Below are 7,467 nucleotides of genomic sequence, written 5' to 3' on the forward strand. Positions count from 1 at the left end.
GATGCTAGTTAATGAAGTAATGATGGGAATTGATCAAGAACTTACCTTATATGTTTTGGGGAAACCCTAGGGTTGTTTCCTCTCATAAAGTCGGTCAAAACGAAGTGGGAATGAATATAACGAAGTTAGGCTTTTATGAATTTCAGGAAAAACCGCTTTAGGCATAAAATGTCCTGGTGCATCGCTTGTGGCATCGCCCAGGGCGGCACACATAGTGTATCTATCTCGACGGCATCAAAAATTTGAATTTCCTGAAAATTTGGCGTGGGGCGCCGCGCACGCCTAATTTTACACTGCACAGACTATGTTCAGTAAAATGGGCATAACTCCTAGCACAGAGCTCCGTTAGGGCTAGGTGACCTACCGTTGGAAAGATATTTCAGAGATCTACAATTTTCATTAAGAAAGTTTTCCAAATTCTCAGCCTATTTTCATGAAACTGGCTTAGAAGTCAGACCTACTTAAATTTAGACGAGCTTGAGAACTCTTACGAACTTCACTATTTGGTATTGATGTTAAATCAACTATTTCCACCCAAACGCAATGTGTATAGAAAAAGAATTTAAAACAAAAATAAATAAAGAAGACACTCATAAGAAAATTGAAGACCCTACCATTAATCTAAGAATGATAACATTAGAAACAAGAATAAATGAATTAGAAACTAGATTATGTAAACTAGAAAAAAGAAAACAAAAAGAAGTAGATAGTGAAGACGAAGAAATAAGATTATCAAATATACAACCAATAATGAAACCATTAAGAATAATACCAGAAGATTCTCAAGCAGAATTAATGAGTATAGAAGACCATGAAGCATTAGTATGTAATGAAGATAAAAAATTAAGAACAATAAAAATACTTGCAAGAATTAGAGCCCGTTTGGATGGGCTTAAAAGAAGTGACTTTTATGTATAAAGTGATTTTAGAACTTTTAAGTGCTTAAAGTTATTTTTATAAATAAGCAGTTGAGTGTTTGGATAAAAGTGTTTATGCTGAAAATAAGTTGTTGATGTGTTTGGTAAATAAGTACTGTTAAGCACTTATTTTCTTTCAAAATGATTGAGATACCCTTAAAGTTGTTAACACCATAAATAAGTTGATTTAAAAGATTTTTAAACTCTAAAGTTGATTCAAATCAAAAGTAATTTATATTTTAAAATCACTTCCACTATAAAATGTTTATTTAAGTTAATTTTTTATAAATACATGTTACTTAAGGGGGTGCATGAGCTAAAAGAGACACTTATTTTGGAATGAAGGGAGTAATATCTTCTTGATTTATTTCATTATTGGAAATGTATTTATATTGATTTGTTGTTTCAAGAAAGAGTTGTGTATTAATTATGAGAATATTAATTAAACCATTCTTCTTCCTCCAACAGATATATCCTATGTTAACGGTGAAGAGTGGATTTTACAAGATTTAATGATACGTTTTGGCACTAATAACATTTTTGGACTTGCTCTAGGGAAAAATTTGAATATTCTCACCATGGACCTTCATGATGATAATTCAATTGCACTTGCAATGGATACAACTCTAAAATCAGTTTTCAAAAGATTGTTCTACCCCAACTTCATGTGGAAATTTATGAGATTTTTGTCCATTGGATCGGAAAAAAGTCTAAAGAAGAGACTCCACATTTTGAACAATTACATAACTGAAGCACTAGATGAACGTGCAAGTAGAACAAAAACTTCTAATCTAATAATGATGATCTATTATTGGCATTTATGAAAAAATCGGAAGCAAAATGGGCATTTTTTGCCTAGGACTACTATAAAGAGCACAATTTTTTTAATAAGTTAGGATCAACATAACTTAAAAAAGGGTAATACAATTCATATTTCAAAGATGGAGAATTTGACACAAAATAAAAGTGCTAATACAACCGAAAGCACTCCACTATAAATACAAGAAGTGGAAAATATTCATATAATACAAGCATCAAGCATTAGAAATGTCACTAGCAATCATATCACGAAACCCCATCCAATAGACAACATTTTGCTCTCCTACATCTTCGACATCTACATTGTTAGCTCTTGAAATTGTGCCAATATCAGTAGAATCAACCGATGGAATATAGCTCTCATTCTCGGCTGTTTGGAATGCATCATCCACATTGAATTTCTTTCTAATATAATTGTGAATGGCCATAGTAGCAAGTACGATATCCCTTTGTGTGTCAATGTGATAGTATGGCATGTCTCTCAAAATAGACCATCTTGCTTTCCAAACGCCAAATGTGCGCTCTATTACATTTCTACAAGAAGAATGTAAATAGTTAAATTTCTCAATGCGTCCTCTTGGCTCTCGTAATTGTCGAGTTGCACTGCGGCAAAATTCAGCTAGGTGATATCTTACATTATTTCCTTTGTATGGAGCCATGTATCCTTTCATGTGTGAATATCCTGCATCAACTAGTCACAGCTTTTTGTACACATACCAAAATAGAGAGATAATAAAGAAGAAGTGGAAGCATAAAAAATATTTGATTATTTGAATGTACCGCGAGTGCAGAAAAAGAGGCAACAAAGAGCAATAGTAATAGAATAGACTAAAAGCCCGCAACTGCAGCCAGCAGCCGCAGCAGCCACCAGCAGCAGCAGCCACCAGCAGCTGTAGCAAACAGCAACAGCCGCAGCAGCAGGAAGAGCTAAGTTTACAGATGTACACTATGCCTTTGGTGAAAAATCAAAGGAAAATTCAGCATATAACAGAGAGAACACAAGCATTCTGCTGCTTGCTTTATTTCCCTCGCGTATCTACTAGAAATTTCTACATTTTCTTGTTATTATTTCCTCTTAACCTAATTTAATCATGTAGTCACAAGCCAATCACAGAAGTCCCTGTTCCAAATGAGAAAATCATCATTATTCTGACATGAGATTAGATCAGAACGGCTATAGGTAGTATAGCATATAACAGATACGAAACTAATTGAAAATATAAATAGGTTATTGCCATTCATCTTTCAGAAACTTGCACATAGGTAGCGGAACACTTGGCCAGAGTGATCCCAGGGGCGTAGCAATGTATGTCAAAGGGTGGTCAGTCGAACGAGAAGTACTTCACACCGTAGATTACTACATAATTATGATAAAGGGACTAAAAGCACATAAATCAAAAATCCTGAAGAACCACTCAAAATATTATCTACGTAACAATGTCATTTTGTAATTAAATTAATAGGAACTATCCCTTCTTACTGATAGAAACATATCTTGGCCTTTTTGATGGTTTTCTTGACCTCATAGAAAGAATTAGGTTTATGTATAGACTATCCTGAAGCAATACACCAATGTTAAAGGATTTAGCTCTTCCCTAACTCCAAGACATTTAACAATTGACTGACTATCTATAACTCTGAATAATTGGTTTATGCATGATACAAATTACGAATATCAACAATTACAGAGCATTTGGCTGCAGTTTCTTTTGCTTAAATGAGAAAAGCAAGTACTAAAACGAAAATGAAATAGTCCAGACACTATTCAGCTCAGAATCACACTGGAAGATGGACTTTTAAAGTAGCTACTATACAGCAAAATGTGTAGTTCAAAGGCAACTACCACGGTACTGAATACAGATATACATCACCACCCAGACTAGTACATTTCTATATGTTACAACACAATGCACTTTGACTGTTATTCATGCAGATATATCCACATGTTTGTGTTTACTGCATTAGCTAAAGGCCTTTGTACTTACCGCAAATCCATAGGCTATAGTGAACGAAAAGATACAAGAAATCTATTGTGTTTAGTATACTAATCTTATCAAATAGAGTTATCATTTACTTAAAAACCAAAAATATTTATCGTGAAGAATATTAAATTAAAAGCTTTCATGTGGATTTTTTTTTCTAATTATCCAATTTGTGAATTTCAAACTTTACATATCACGCAGGTGACATGTAGTGAAGTTGTTGTACAATTTAAAATATGTTGGACCAGTCCTAGAACTACTTTTTTACAACCGTGGTTTCCGAACCAGCTTGCGTGCACCTCAACTAATTTAACGAGCACAGGTACCGGGTAATTCAGTCCACTAGTGCTTGGAAAAATGGGAAGAAATTACCAAACACACCACTAAACTAAGAAATTTCAGCAAAAAATAGTTGCAGGTATCATTATCCCAAAAAAAAAAAAATCACCAAATAATACTAGCAGACTCCTTGGTTATAGCTAATAGATCTCTGTTAATACAATATTGAATCACCTTCGACAACAATTTCAATCCGTAATATCCACGATAATCAAACAATTATTTCAAAAGCGCATTAACAAAGGTCGATTTCAAACAAAATTGTTCAAGCAATGCTACACACGAAGCAAATCAAAAATGAAAGGTCTCACTGATTACACTGAAAAATTGGAATCTGAAAATCGCACAGTACCTTTATCGACAATATCTCAGCAACAGAAGAAGCAATTTCTTCGAAACCAACGAACTTAGATACGAAAATGAAAACACAAAATCAGTGATTTACAACGAGCTTATCATCACTGATTCTACTGAGAGTTTCAGTATAGAAAAAACACAAGTATGCAGAAAAAATCCACATGCAAGATGAAATAAAGCTTACAATTTGTAGAGCAAAATCAAAGAATGAGGAAGAAGAATACCTTAGATCAGTAGAAACTTGAAGAACTCAAGCGATTTTCAACATTGATTTTTAGATTTACAACCTTACATTTTTTAAAGAACTCAGCGATTTGGGGAAATTTTAGAGAGAGAAAGAGAGTGAGTGTGGGAGTGAAGAAAGTTCTGGGTTTGGAGGCTGCGTTGTTCTAGAAGATGATGAACAGATCGTGGAGGCTGCGTTATTGTAGAAGAAATGAGGAACAAATCGTGAATTTTAGGGCTTTAGGTGAGAGGGCAGTTTGGGAATTAATATAAAATATAAGGGACATAAAAGTAATTTCTATGGTCAACGAAAATGGCTTTAAGCCCTCCAAAAAAAAAGTTAGGATTCCCAACTTTTCATTTTTGGGTGACTTTAAGCACTTTATGGCTTAAAATAAGCACTTTAAGTTGGTAGCCAAACACTACAATAAGCTAAAAAGGGCTTATAAGTTGGTTTGCCTATCCAAACGGGCTCTTAAAATAGATGATTATGAGATAGAAACATTAGCATTGGTAGATTCAGGATGCACAAAGTGCATAATAAACAAAAGAATAGTTCCACCTAATTTAATAAAAATTCTAGAAAAACCAATTGCAGCCACGCAAATGGATGGAACACATAACATATATAGACATTATGTTCATAAGGCCTACATTAGCTTTATAAATACATGTTCAGAATTTTATAAACCAAGCTATAAAATGGACAAGATATGGGTAAGAGACCTTAATATCAATGTAGATTTTGTCACAGGATTAGACTTTATGTTACATAATAATGGCAGTTGTATGATTACAATAGATGGAGTAATTTTCTTAAAAAATATTACTCATACACCGGTACAAATTCTTAAAACTGAAACTAGAATCCGTCATAAGAAGATCCCTACCACAGACCGAAGCAACCTGCAAAAGAAAGAAGATAGTTGTTGTAAAGAATGTCAAGAAAATAATACATGTTGTAAAGATAAGCCAGAAATAAAAAATCTAACTCTAGAAGAAGAAGAAATTTTAGGAGAAGAGGATTCGTTAGAAAAAAATTATACTTTAATAGACATAGAAACAGAGTTATATAATTTTAAAAGAGTAATAGAAAGAATAGGAGTAATAAAGAATCAAAAAGACCTAGATAATATAATAAAAATACTAGATGAAATAGAAATTATAGGAGAAAAACCATTAAAACATTGGAAAAATAATAGGATTGTATGTAAATTAGATATAATAAATCCAGACTATATAATTAAAACATCTTCGATTGAAGCAACAAATCAAGATGTAGAAGATTTTAAAGTACAAATAAAAAAATTATTGGATTTAGGAGTAATACGGAGATCTACTTCTAAACATAGATCTGCAGCATTTATGGTAAGAAATCATAGCGAAATAGTAAGAGGAAAAGCGAGAATGGTAATAAACTATAAAAGACTTAATGATAATACTAGGACAGATGGATATATAAGTTACCAGACAAAACAGAATTAATAAATAGAATACAAAGAAAGAAAATATTTTAGTAAATTTGATTGTAAATCAGGATATTGGCAGGTACGAATGCATGAAGAAAACATAGAATGGACTGCATTCACCTGTCCTGAAGGACATTTTGAATGGTTAGTGATGCCATTTGGATTAAAGACAGCTCCACCAATTTTCCAAAGAAAAATGGATAGTATATTTGGAGAATACAAAAGGTTTGTATTAGTATATGTAGATGATATACTAGTATTTTGTAGAGAATTAAAGAACACTTAGGACATTTACAAACGGTATTTAGACTATTTATAGAAAATGGAATAATAATTAGTAAGAAAAAAATGGAATTATGTAAAACTTATATAAACTTTTTAGGAGTAAACTAGGAGAGGGTAAAATAAAGTTACAACCTCAATTAGCCAAAAAGCTTTAGAAATGCCAGATAAGTTAGACAATGTTAAGGAATTACAAAAAAAATTAGGAATAGTCAATTATGCTAGAAATTTTATAAAAGATTTAGAAAAAATAGCGGGACCATTGTATTCAAAGACTGGATCTAATGGTCAAAAACACTTTAATACTGAAGACATTAAATTAGTACAAAGAATTAAAGAAAAAATAAAAAACATTCCCGATTTAAACATGCCTCTAGAAACAGACTATTTAATTATAGAAACAGACGGCAGTTTTGAAGGATGGGGAGTAGTACTAAAAGCAAAACCCAATAAATACAGTAATAAAAATGAAGAAAAGATATGTGCTTATCAAAGTGGTAAGTACCGAGAAAAAGGAAATATGAGTAGTATAGACGCCGAAATTTTAGCTGTAATATATGGCTTAAATAGTTTTAGACTATATATACTAAATAAACCAGAAATATTGGTAAGAACAGACTGTGAAACTATAGTCAAATTCTATCAAAAATTTAATGATAAAAGTAGCAGTAGACGAAGATGGTTAAACTTTATGGATACTATTTCAATTTATAATTTAACATTCGAACATATAAAGGAAAAGATAATAATCTAGCAGACCAATTAAGTAGATTAAAAATCACATCTAACTGATTTTCTATTTGAACAGCATGAGACCATCAAGTTCTCAGACAGCAGACAAGGGAAAAGGCATAGCCTCAACCCAAGACACTTACAGACAAAAGGTATTAGGTAATCTTCATTTTAGACCTACATCTGCATTAGACAAAAACGCCTTAGAAAGAATACATTTTGGAACCAATAATTTAGTAATTTTTCCGCCATCTAATTTAACTTTTAGGTATTACCAGAATATGTAATAGACAAACAACAGACATGTTTAGTAGATAATTTATGGATATCACATAACAGAAAAGA

Source organism: Lycium barbarum, chromosome 3 (genome assembly GCF_019175385.1).
Source record: "Lycium barbarum isolate Lr01 chromosome 3, ASM1917538v2, whole genome shotgun sequence".
Lineage (NCBI taxonomy): Eukaryota > Viridiplantae > Streptophyta > Magnoliopsida > Solanales > Solanaceae > Lycium > Lycium barbarum.